This window comes from Salvia hispanica, chromosome 6, assembly GCF_029641045.1.
Source record: "Salvia hispanica isolate PSC_SH4W2 chromosome 6, Shi_PSC_v1, whole genome shotgun sequence".
Taxonomy (NCBI): domain Eukaryota; kingdom Viridiplantae; phylum Streptophyta; class Magnoliopsida; order Lamiales; family Lamiaceae; genus Salvia; species Salvia hispanica.
Genome location: NC_142697.1, coordinates 42,510,474 through 42,524,634, shown reverse-complemented (window position 1 = coordinate 42,524,634; position 14,161 = coordinate 42,510,474). Strand labels below are relative to the sequence as shown.

The following is a 14,161-nucleotide window of genomic DNA, read 5'->3' as shown; positions in this document are numbered from 1 at the left end:
TTCAACATTTTGGATGAAAAAATAATCCTCCCTCCGTTTCTCTATAGTTGTTTCACTATAGTTGTGTCATTTTTCCATTTCGGAAAGTTTCTTCATAGTTGAGTCATTTCCATATATAGTAACCTTATTCTCCCTCTTACTTTACTCTCTTTTACTTTATTTTCTCTACATTTTCCTCTCTCTTACTTTTTTATCTATTTATTTAACACACCCAACATCCATTTCTTAAACTCTGTGCCCAAAAGTTTCGCCTCAACTATAGTAAAACGGAGGGAGTACTCCATTGAATGTTATCAAAATTGAATGATGCATTGAGCATTCATATGGATTCGGTTAAAAACTTGTGTAGATATTAGGCTATTAGTGGTTGAGTCCATTTGGAAAAATCTGATAAAATTGGAACGATATATAGAGAAGATAAGCATGGCACGTTACAAGGACGACACGCATAAAACGAGAAATAGATAATTTACATAAAAAAATTAATTATATAAACTGAGTCTCTGATGGGTCGGGCCTGGTATTGCAAAATTGCCCAATTGAAACTCACTTAATTCAACCAATGAATCTAGCCCAAACCTGCTTCGTTTCACTAATGGACCAAGGTGGGCCGGGCTGGCCCATTTAACAAGTCTAGACGTACTCCTCTAAAGTTCTTTTTGTTTTTTGAATTTTTCAAATAACTAAATGCCTACTTGTATTTTATTTTTATAATCCTTGTAAATTATGTATATCTATGCACGTTATAACTTATAGGCTGGGCACGTTATAATTTTTATCATTTTCAAATAACAAAAAGATTCACTTGTATTTCTATCTTCATAAAAATATCCTTATAATTTATGTACATCTATTCACATTATAAGGATTTTGGCCCGCTCCTCTAAATCTCCTTCTTATTTTTTAAAACTTTCAAATTACAAAACGTCCACTTGTTTTTTATTTTCATAAATACTCCCTCCGTCCTGCTTTAGGAGTCACAGTTGAGACGGGCACATATTTTAAGAAAGTGTTTGAACGTGTAATAAATAAATGTTATAATGGATGTTTGGAACCCACTTTTAATTGAATGTACAATAAATAAATGTTGTAGTGGATGTTGGGACCCACTTTTAACATTTTTTTATATACTTTGTAGGCATTTTTATTAGTTTATCCCAACCGGGACACCCAAAATTGACCGGAACTCCTAAAGTGGGACGGAGGGAATATATCCTTATAATTTATTCTATGAACGTTATAAGGTTTTTGGCGGGCTCCTCTAAATTTCCTTTTTATGTTTTAAAACTTTCAAATTACAAAAAGTCCACTTGTTTTTTATTTTCATAATTAAATACTCCTATATCCTTATAATTTATTATATGCACGTTATAAGGGTTTTCGGCGGGCTCCTCTAATTTTTTTTTTTTTTTTTTTTTTCAAATAATAAAAAGTTCACTTGATTTTATTTTCAGAAAAGTATCCTTAATTGTAATTTATTTACAATGGAGTACGTCGTAAACGAGGTACCTACTATGTTACGTTAATTACGTGACATATTTTTGTACAACCATGGTCGAAACCACATTTATTCTGCTCATATACTCCATCCCAACACGTATTAAATTAGTCAAATTTTGTTTTAAATTATTATACATTCAATGAAATGACATGCTTCAAAAATAATGGTAAAGTGTAAAGAGCAAATAGTAAAAAATAAAACTACTCCTTATCCCACAAAAGTATGCATTCTTACTTTTTTAAGTCTATGCACTTTCTAATTTTATGATTTTTTTTCGCCGTAATAAGGTGATACTCAATCTTCACTAAAAATAATTTAATTACTTTTCCTTTGTAATTCTCTCTTACTTTAATAATTGTGTATTAAAACTCAGGCTCAACCAAAATGTATATTCTTATGGAACGGAGGGAGGGGTAGTATTATCAACTTGTATAGCTAAATTTTTTCCTTTGTAATTCTCTCTTACTTTAATAATTGTGTATTAAAACTCAGGCTCAACCAAAATGTATATTCTTATGGAACGGAGGGAGGGGTAGTATTATCAACTTGTATAGCTAAATTAAGGTGAAAGGAGCAAATGCCTTAGTTAAATATAAGTTAAAAACTTATTTTTTATTTCACTTGTTTTTTCTATTAATTTAGATGATTTGATGGCGAAGTAGAACATACGTGTAGTTATTAACGGTATCAATTTGATGATTTTATGAAATTTATAAAAAAAAAAAAATATCATCACCATAATATTGATAGCCTGAATGTGCTTCTTCGGGTGGCTCGTTGGACACGTCGAAGGTGCTTCCAGTCGACATATATAAAAGCCGAGCAATAGAAAATGGAGTAACCTATATTGGAAATTCGAATTAAAAGATTCCTAATAAATCAAAGCTGATCCTTTGCTTCTTCGATACATGCTTAATTAATTTTAAATCAACCCAGGACATCTGTCACATTCTTCAAAGATCACCAAGTTGATTTTTTTTAAAAATAACCCTTAATTTTTCATGTGAATTGATCGTTGCTTCTACGGATATGTTTAATTAATGTTGAAAATAATATACTAATAGATTTGAATCAAACCAGCACTGTCTGTCACTTCCTTCAAATTGAGTTTATGAAATTCTACATGTCCTAATTATGCGAGTCTCGCGTGAAAGTTAGAATTTATATCGACGACGTTTCAAATGAAGACGATGTTTTCTTATGTAAATACTACATTTTCTTTTCTTTAGAACATTTCTGTAAAATTCTTTAAAAACTTGATTTAACTAATTACGTAAACTCAAAACTAACTCCAGCTATAACAAATTAGTAGTTGCACAATGATAGGATTGTGTATCCTAACGAATCAGCAATAGAGCACTAGAACGATTATGAAGAAAAGAACGAAAATAAATGCTTCCCTAGTGGAGGTTCTAGTGTTTGAAACAATGAATGATAATCTAATGGATTTTAGTATTTATAGAATCACAACCCTAGCTAGACGGTTCGACCTTCCTAGTTGTCTCGGAAAAGAACTGACAATAAAACCCGAGGATATCCTATTCTAAGACTCAACGATGTTTTGCCTTGCAAGGCAAGATAGCCGAAAATAAAAGGCTATAAAATAATATTCCATAGAAGATAAATAAAGATAATTAATAAGATTTGGAAATCCCCATCTCTAGATAAGTCACGGCACTTTGTGAATTGTGACTATGCAGCTAAAAGGCTCGGACCGTGGCTCGTAATTAGTAGGGCTGAGCAGAATTGGGCGTGAATGTGCCGTGGTGGGAGCAGGTTCGGCGCTGCCAGGCTGGTCGTTCGTCGCCGGGCCTGTTGTAGGGGTCGAGATGGTTGTATATTTTTTGTGTAGCAAAAACTCAGTTGCTATCCACGTTCATCTCTAAATTGTTAAATTTAAAATGAGATAAAATTTGTGAACAATCTATATAGTTGACTACTACTATATTTTAATGGACATAAGTACAATATTTTTTTTTAATTCATAGATGTATATATTAGTCTACCAGCTGGTGAAATAAAACACGTAACATGATCACAATTATATCTTCAGAGTTCTATATAAAGATCTGCTTTCTTGTGCAAAATATATTTGTGTTGTAGTTCTAATTCCCATCTCTACATTTATCTTCATCGATCATGGCATTTATAGACTTTATTTTCCAAAAATTCATTCACAAAGATATCTTCGAAGCATTTCAGAAAATGACTCTAACCGACAAGCTTGTCTTCCTCGTACGTTGCTGCAGTTAATTAGATTCCTCTCTTACAAATTTATTTTATATGTAACTAGGGGTGTTTGATAAATTGATTAATTTTGAGCTTGCTTTATCATTTTATACATGTTGGACATAATTTTATCATCATATATTCAAGAATACATAATTGAATATAAATAAAGCAAGATCTTCGAACATCATGTATTTCACGTAAAACCATAAACATAATGGATCGAAAACTTACCTTTATGATCCATAGCGGAAGCGATTGGGGAAGACGGAGAACTTCCTCGGACTTTCTTTGGTGTAGTAGCGCAACTCCAACTCCAAGAATTTGTTTCTCTCTCTTTCCCTCGTTTATGTGTTCTCTTAATGTGTGTGTTTTGATGGGATCACCACACTTGTATTTATAGGCAGAGAGAGGACAAACCCTAATTATCAAACCCTAAAAGCCCTTTCCATCAAAGAGGCCCAAAATAATTTATTCATAATCATAAACTTGATTCTCAAGTCTCACGTAAATCACAAACATTATTCCTTACTTATATATTCCTTTCCTTAATATATGATAGGAAATATATTATTCCCAAATCAGTGACTATATATTAGTCAACTAACAATCGGCCATATACAATTATATATAACCTCAATTTCCTTGTTAGTCATAGGAATCATATTGTGAATTACCATTAATTGACTAATTAATCACATGATTAGGAAACGTCCCAATAACAATAATTAATTAGGGAAAAATGTGTCGTATACCAAGTTAATGTATTATATTAAATATCCAATTCTATTTAGGATTCTATCACATGTCACATATGTGAGACATAAAACTTACATTCTCCCACTTGGCGAACATGTGGGACACGAAGTTTTCGATTCTCCCACTTGTCACACGTGACAGAGCCACGATAAAATAGACATAATAAACATAAGGCGCGCATAATATTGGAATTTATAAATACTTTCATCATTGGTAAACATAAGTATTATATTAGAGAGACTACTAATGCGAGTCATGGCGGGCGTATATCATTCAATCGATACAGTTCCTTCCATGTACCACATCACCAATATCCACTCTAATATAATCTATAAGTGACACCGCGTCCGTAATTGTCTTATTTCAAGACCTCCTGCATTAATACTAAAAACGTACATATGCATATCAAATAATAAGTATATGCAGGAAAAGTAGAAACAACTTTATTGAATTCAAAATATCTATAACTTTAGTGTCTGAACCAACATGGAAACATAAAGATTAGACGTTTCCATATCCAAGACCCATTATGTTAACTTATTTCATAAATGTCTTAGGCGGTAACGTCTTAGTCAATGGATCATCAACCATAAGCTGTGTGCTTATATATTATATAGATATTCTTTGTTCCCAAATTTCATCTTTCATGACAAGAAACTTTAATTCCATGTGTTTAGCTCCTTGAATACTTGTCATACTTACAAAAAGATACGATTGCACTATCATTACAATACAATTTCAACGGCTTGGATATTGAGGAGACAAAACCAAGGCCTGAAATAAAATTTTGCAATCATTAATGCTTCAAAGCAAGCCATAAATTTAGCTTTAATGGAAATCCAATCATTTCTAGTTGATTAGATGTCCTTAATGTGAGCATAAAATCTTTTGTTCCCTTTAAGTATCTCATTATTATCTTTGCAGCTCTCCAATATTCAACACAAGGGTTACTTTGGTAACGGCCTAGCATTCCAACTGCAAAGTTGATGTCTGGTCTAGTACAGACTTGAGCATACATCAAACTTCCCACGTTAGATGCATAAGGAATATTATCCATCTCTTTACGTTCTAATTCAGTTTTTGGACATTGATCCAAACTGAATTCGTCACTTTTATGAATTGGAACAACACTTGGAGAACATGCACTCATGCCATATCTCTCTAAAAGATTCGATCTATGTAGCTTTTATGAGACAATCCAAAAGTCCACATGATTGGTCATGAGATATTTCTATCCCCATGACGTAGGATGTCTCACACATATCTTTTATGATGAAATTTTTAGAGAGATAATTTTAGTGTCATGTAGTAATCCAATGTCACTACTAGCAAGCAATATATCATCAACATACAAAATCAAAAATATGAACTTGCTCCCACTAACCTTGAGGTATATGCACCGATCAACGGTGTTCTCTTTAAAACCAAAAGCAGTAATAGTGTCATGGTTTAAAATACCATTGTCGAGAAGCATGTTTCAGTCCATAAATTGATGTCTTAAGTTTGCAGACTAAATTTTCATTCCATTTCTTAATGAAGTCTTCAGGTTGTTTCATGTAAACTTCTTCTTACAAATCATCAATTAGAAAAGCTATTTTCACATCCATTTGATGCAGCTCCAAGTCAATATGGGCTACAAGTGCCAAAATGATTCTAAGTGAGTCCTTCTTTGATACATTAGAGAAAGTCTCTTTATAATCAACGTTATCTTTCTGAGTATAACCTTTGGAAATAAGTCTGGCTTTAAATCGTTTGACTAAACCATCTATGTCGAATTTGTTCTTGATGACCCATTTACACCCAATACACTTTTGTTATTAGGTTATTCGACAAGGTCCCATACTTTATTATAATCCATAGATTTTAACTCTTCTATCATGCATCAATCCATTTATTAGAATTATTACACTTAATGGCTAGTGAATATGAAACTGGATCATTACGTATTCATATATCACATTCGGATTCTTGGAGATATGCCACATAGTCATCAGAAATGGCACTTCTGTAGATGCTTCTTCCACACCCATGTTCAATGACTTTGGCATCATCATTAAGTGGTTGGTCATTCAAATATTGTTAGGTTGTTCAACAATATTTGGCACACTTAATTCTTTAGGAAATGAGGGAAGAAGGTTATACCCTTATTTCATTAATGACCGCATTATGAGTGTTAAAACTCCCACTGATCTCACCATTCTCAAAGAATCATATATTTCCAGTTTCCACAATTCTCATGCTATCATTAGGACAATAAAACCTATACCCTTTGGATTTTTCTGGTAACTCATAAAGTAACAACTAACTGCCTAAAATCCAATTTCATTTCTTGCGAAGAGTATACTCTAGTTTCCGTTGGACAGCCCCAAACATGAAGGTGCTGCAAACTGAGTTTTCTACCTGTCCAAAGTTCATAAGAGAGTCTTTGGTACAACCTTACTAGAAACCCGGTTTAATACATAAATAGCGGTTCTAAGAGCATAAATTCACAACGATATAGGTAAGGTAGAATTAACATTCTTCTAATCATTCCCATGAGAATTCGGTTTCGTCTCTTAGCAACATCATTCTGCTGAGGCATACTTGGTATAGTATATTAAGTATAAATGCCATGCTTTTCTAAGTATTTGACAAAAGGTCCATGTAATTGACTTATTTTAGTGGTACGACCATAAAATTCACCACCTCTAGATCGAATAATTTTCACCTTTCTATTTAATTGCCTTTCAACCTCAGTCATAAAATGTTCAACTGTGCCTGAGATTTTTCTTGCAATAAATAAATCCATAACGCGAAAAAAATCGTCAATAAAGGTGATAAAATATTTTTATCCACCAAAAGTCGAGACATCAAAGGTTCGCAAATATTTGTATATATAATTTAAGGAGCTCATTGCTTCTTGTGGCATTTTTAGTATTGTGTTTGGTTTGTTCATTTAATACAATCCACACAAACTGTAATGCTTGTAAAGTATAGATTCGAATGAATATTATCCTTTATAAGCCTCTCAATTCTTTCACTAGAAATATGATCCAGTTCCTTTATGCCATAAGAATGATAAATTCGAATGAATATTATCCTTTAGATGCTCCTTCAGTAGCAGTGTGAGCATGAGATGCACTCATTCCATACTTCTTCATCTTATGCTCCTCCTAGACCAATACGTTTCCCAATTCTTTAAGAGTCCACTAATCTTTTATAGTGAATCAATTTGGAATGGTCCAGATTGAGGAGGTAAGGAAATTAGGGTCAATTGGACAAGGAAATTCTCATTCACTTATAATCCTAACTTCAGCTCAGAAGAGATATTATTATGTCCATCACATGCTCGTACATAGTCCGAGAACCATTATATTGCGTGCTCATGAGATCCTTCATAAGTTTTCCTGCAATAGACTTTATATGCAGTTGTGAAGCGATCTTCAACATTCTGCAAATATTCTTTTGCAATGTCAACTGTAAACTTAGTCCTGTTAGATTTTTCCCTAGCATTATGGGTAATCAGCCAACTACTTTGATCATAAAATAATTGGTTTATCATTCAACAGTGTTAGGTCCAAGTCCATTACTTCAAGAGTGAACTTAAGTTTCTCTTTCCATTCAAAGAAGTTAGTTCCAATAAATTGGGGAATGTTTGAGGTAAACATACTAGTAGCAAAAAATATATGTTTTTACATTATAGGAGCAATTAAGATTTGAATGCTCACATATAAAAGCTTTGAATAGTAACACGAACATTTATTTGAAAACCCATATCATGAGGCAATTATGAAAACTCCTTTGGGTAGTCTTCATACAATAACAAAAATCATGCTTTTAATATCCACATCTTAGTTCAATAATTGAGTAATAATAAATTGGCGTTACCTTTGGGTAATCGACACCAATTTAAATTATTAACTCCATTAGTGTTTATTATGTCACAAAGACTATTTCCTTTGGGAATCTAGACCTTATAACAAACAAACTATTTAGATAATGAATAGCCACAACAAGCATGATGATTAATTGCATACATAGATTTTCATATTAACTTGATTATAAACTCTTCTCATTTTACCTCACTTTGGTGATTGCAAAATAAATATAATATAATCAAGAATGTATAGCGATTAATTGCTTAAGCAGATTTTCACTTAATTTGATTATAAACTATTATTTTACCTCACTTTGGTGATTGTAAAATAAACATAATATAATCAAGAATGTATAGAGATTAATTGCTTAAACAAATTTTAATATGAGTTTGATTATAGACTCTTCTTATTTTGCCTCACTTTGGTGATTGCAAAATAAACATAATATAATCAAAATACATGTTAAAATGAGAATTGAATTATGTAATCATTCATTCCACCGTCTCGATAGATTCATAATCATAAAACATTTAATTAAAATCTCAATTCATCAAGTTAAAATAAACGATATGCATAATGTGTTATATATACAAACACACGTGAATTCACCATATATATTTTTCACATATAATCATACAAAATAAGCAATCTTTAATTGATACACTAATTAAACAGTACAATTCACATACATATGCGAACAAAATTAAATAAACTAAATTACCGATTCCATCATATGTTTTCTCTCGGTTCATGTGGAAACAATTATTTCATTGAGACAGTCAATCAAAATATAGTTATTAGATTAGTCATGCGAATTCATTAAACACGTAATACATGAAAGGAATCAACTTTATTTGAAATCATAATCCATTAAATGTCGAAAGAGATTTAATTACCGAAACCAAATATACAAGAATACATAATTCTCAATTCATCAATAGTTTATTCAAATTGAAAAAACAAAAATTATGGTTTTTCAATAATACGAAAATACATGAGTTCTCAACCATGCTCTGATACCACATGTTGGACATAATTTTATCATCATATATTCAAGAATACATAATTGAATATAAATAAAGCAAGATCTTCGAACATCATGTATTTCACGTAAAACCATAAACATAATGGATCGAAAACTTACCTTTATGATCCATAGCGGAAGCGATTGGGGAAGACGGAGAACTTCCTCGGACTTTCTTTGGTGTAGTAGCGCAACTCCAACTCCAAGGATTTGTTTCTCTCTCTTTCCCTCGTTTATGTGTTCTCTTAATGTGTGTGTTTTGATGGGATCACCACACTTGTATTTATAGGCAGAGAGAGGACAAACCCTAATTATCAAACCCTAAAAGCCCTTTCCATCAAAGAGGCCCAAAATAATTTATTCATAATCATAAACTTGATTCTCAAGTCTCACGTAAATCACAAACATTATTCCTTACTTATATATTCCTTTCCTTAATATATGATAGGAAATATATTATTCCCAAATCAGTGACTATATATTAGTCAACTAACAATCGGCCATATACAATTATATATAACCTCAATTTCCTTGTTAGTCATAGGAATCATATTGTGAATTACCATTAATTGACTAATTAATCACATGATTAGGAAACGTCCCAATAACAATAATTAATTAGGGAAAAATGTGTCGTATACCAAGTTAATGTATTATATTAAATATCCAATTCTATTTAGGATTCTATCACATGTCACATATGTGAGACATAAAACTTACAATACAATCATTCACACGCTCATTGCCATGTTTTATCGATCTATCATATCACTTAAAGTAAATATCTATACTTTCTTTAAATGAGATTTGCAGATTGTTCATCGTGTCGATACATCGGGAGTTCCATGGCATAGGCTTCCGGTTTTTCTAGGGTTGCTATACCTAGCTCTCCGACGACGTCTTCACGAAAACTACAACCTGCTGACGTCGGCCCCAAACACGCGGTGCAACCCACGTTCGATCCGTCCGTTGTTCCTTTTAGAACAGCGGACGGAGAATTCAACGATCCGGACGATGTAGCTGCCGGGAGCTCGGGATCCTTCTTTGGCAGGAATATTCTTCCCTTTGAACAAAAGAATAAGGTAGCATTAATTACGTATAATAATGTGAGTTAAGCGTTGGTGTTTAGTATCTTATTGAATCATTTTGCTCCAATTTCATTAAAAACCCTAGACTTTTCGACTTCACGGATAAACCATCGAAATTAATTTAACCAATCTTCAAGTTTTTATTGTAATATGCCACTTTTTTCTGTATCTTTTCTATTTTATCAATTTTACACTAAAATTAGTGCCGTCAACTCTACCAAAACTATTGGTAGAGAACGGATGCCATGGTAATTTAATTTACTATATAGATCTGTATTTAGCATAAGACTGAAAAAAGTATATTTTGCTCAAAAAAAGTTGAAAATGTTTGGTGTGTGCAGCTAACAAGACCAGATCCAATGGTGGTGGCAACAAAGCTACTAGCACGCAGAGAGTTAATCGACACCGGCAAACAATTCAACATGATAGCTGCATCTTGGATTCAGTTTATGGTCCACGATTGGATTGATCATCTCGAAAATCTTGATCACCGGGTATAAAAAAAAATATAGAAAGAATCATTAAATTTGGTTAATTTCTAGTTAATCCCGTAACTTTTAAAAATATTCTTTGTGTCATTAGTTTGACTATCAAAAAAGGAAGACACCTACATGTCGGATTTTCTGGCTATGAAACAATCTAGAAATTTGTCAAAAATATTACATAATCGACTATTCTTAGACTTAATGTACTAGGAGTATTTTTTTTTTGCAATTTTCCCTTTATCAAATCTCAAATTAAGTTATTAATATATATACCATTAGATTGAATTGAAAGCGGGCGACGAAGTTGCGAATCAATGCCCGTTCAAATCGTTCAAGTTTTATGAATCTAAAGGCATCCAAATCAACGACGGCGACAACGGAATCGAGACCGGCTTCTTGAACCGACGCACGCCTTGGTGGTAAGAAGAAGAAGTCGATTGATTCAAAACATTTCACGTTTGAATAGTTTACGTTGATTAATTGTTGATTATATGGTGAAGGGATGGAAGTGCGATATATGGCAGTGAGAAAGAGACGAAGAAAGTGAGGAGTTTCGAAAATGGGAAGCTGAAGATATCGCAGACGGCCTTCTTCCTGTCAATCCAAACGGCACCGTTTTATCTGGAGACGTCCGCAACGTGTGGGCGGGTCTCTCCGCATTGCAAGCCCTCTTTGTCAAAGAACACAACTCTGTTTGCGATTCACTCATGGTTCGTACCGCACGGACACGTACATATTTTCAAGACTTATGCTTGATGGTGCATATGTGTTTTTGCAGAAGGAATACCCTAATTTGGGAGACGAGGAGCTGTACCGCCACGCAAGGCTCGTGACGTCAGCCGTCATTGCCAAAGTTCACACCATTGATTGGACTGTAGAGCTTCTCAAAACTGACACAATGCGTGCTGGAATGAGAACCAATTGGTAAACTGCGAGCACATTATTAGTATGATATTGTTTGTTTTTGGCCGCAGTCTTCTTCGTAGGTTTTTATGATTAGATATCAGACTAAATACTATGTTGTCATGATTACAACATATAGGTACGGATTGTTGGGCAAGAATTTCAGAGATAGATTTGGACATGTTGGTGTTCCGTTACTAAGTGGTATAGTTGGTTCGAGTAATCCTGTGGATCACGGCGTACCATACTCCTTAACTGAGGAATTCGTTAGCGTTTATCGCATGCATCCTCTTCTTCCCGACAAACTTCGCCTCAGAAACATCAATGCCTCTCCTGGTCCTAACAAATCTCCCCCTCTTGACACTGAGTATGTATTACCTCTCCCCCTCTCTTGTGTCAACTGTATGTAAAATATAACTAACTTGAAGAGTTTGAGGTAGTGTTGTTAAATGAAATAAAAATAACCACATTAAACTCATATTGGTGTAAATGTAAATAGAGAACTGAAAGGACTATTTAAGAAGTTTCATGGGTCACTCTTCCTAGAATAGAAATTTATGGAATTCTATCCGTAAATTCAAATAAGTATAAATTATGTTTGGATGAAATGACAGAATTGATATGGTGGAGCTGATTGGCAAGAAAGGAACAGAGAATCTATCAAGAATAGGGTTGAGAAAGCAAATTGTTTCGATGGGCCACCAAGCATGCGGTGCATTCGAGCTCTGGAACTATCCCATTTTCCTCAGGAGCCTTATCGCCCATAATGTCGATGGCACCGACCGCCCTGACCCGGTCGACCTCCCTGCTCTCGAAAGTAAGTCCATGTAATTTTGTTTTATCCTGTAAACTTCAATATTGTTTGCTAAAATATAAACTTTAAAGCTTAGTCAGAAATCTAGCTAAAAGTACTCTAAGTTCATGATATTAACGACCGTTTGACATGCATCATGGCCAGAAACAATTAGGGAGCTCAAAGGGCTTAAGCCCCTATGAAACTTGTTTTTAATTTTTTTTTATTGAATTCCATATGATTATATTTGAAATAAATATAGAAATAACCCTTACTAATGTTTATTTTTGCGTCCGCTCCTGTCATGCAGTTTACAGGGATAGAGAGAGGAGTGTTGCAAGATACAACGATTTCAGACGCGGCCTTCTAATGATTCCCATCACAAAATGGGAAGATCTAACCGACGACGAAGAGGCAATTGAAACCCTACGCCAAGTGTACAACGATGACTTGGAGGAGGTCGACCTTCTGGTCGGCCTCTTGGCTGAAAAGAAGATCAAGGGATTCGCTATAAGCGAGACAGCTTTCTTCGTCTTCTTAATGATGGCGACGAGGAGGCTGGAGGCGGACAGGTTCTTCACGAGTGATTTCAACGAGGAAACGTACACGAAGAAAGGGTTGGAATGGGTGAACACTACAGAGAGTTTGAAAGATGTTTTGGATCGACATGATCCAGAGATGAGCACTAAGTGGATCAACTCCACCAGCGCTTTCACTGTGTGGACGCCTCTCCCGAGCCGAGCAATCCTGTGCCACTCTATCTCCGCCTCCCAAGTTGAACACATTATTTTCGTTTGTTACGAAATTGGATTTCATTGTGTAATGTACAGATATATATCTCATGTCTAGAGATATTGTATTTCGTTAATGTCGTTTGTGTGTATCTTTGTAATATAATTGAAATGTTATTTTAAGCAGTGTTTGAGAAATTAAAGATTGACGCAAAGGAGGAAGAAGAAATAATGAGATTGTGAAAATTGTATGCTTTGGATAGTCTTACTAAATTGCATAATTAAGTTTTCTAGTTTCGTGTAAGAATTCATTCTTATAATCGTACAAGCAAAGGCACCCAAAAAATCAAGACTTCGATCTACCTAATTTGATCGACAAGTCTTTTCTTATTTTTGGGTTGTATACAACTTCTAAAATTCTAATGGCCGTGAATTTCCACAACTGTATAATAATTAATATTAATTGCATAAAGAACAGACAAGTGTGTTTAATTAAAGAATCCAATTTTTAATAATTTATCTAATTTATTCTAATTTTTAAATTTTATCGATTCGTCAGTTTTTAGCAATTGGATCAATTCTATCATAACCTTTTTAACTTGTAAATTCGTCAGTAAATGGGTTTTGATCTAATGCAAAATTCATTCTTAGTACAAAAATGCATGCAGAACCAAATATATGAAAGTTATTTTTATTAGGCCTGCTTATTCGGCCGGTTTCGGTTCTAACCGGACCGGTTGACCGGTTAACCGGTTTTAAATTTTCATAAATTCAAGAACCGGAACCGGAAC

At 33.7% G+C, this 14,161-nt stretch overlaps 1 non-coding gene and 1 pseudogene across 2 annotated transcripts; both read left to right on the top strand.

Moving 5' to 3' along the window:
• Positions 1-370: 370 nt before the first annotated feature.
• Positions 371-475, top strand: LOC125208730 (U6 spliceosomal RNA). The gene has a single exon (XR_007174210.1). It is a non-coding gene; the product is annotated as a U6 spliceosomal RNA (small nuclear RNA).
• Positions 476-10,892: 10,417 nt separating this feature from the next.
• Positions 10,893-13,630, top strand: LOC125208429 (alpha-dioxygenase PIOX-like; annotated as a pseudogene). Its single transcript, XR_016132613.1, has 7 exons — positions 10,893-10,952; positions 11,223-11,362; positions 11,444-11,653; positions 11,722-11,867; positions 11,986-12,213; positions 12,461-12,663; positions 12,950-13,630. The product of XR_016132613.1 is annotated as an alpha-dioxygenase PIOX-like (transcript).
• Positions 13,631-14,161: the final 531 nt, after the last annotated feature.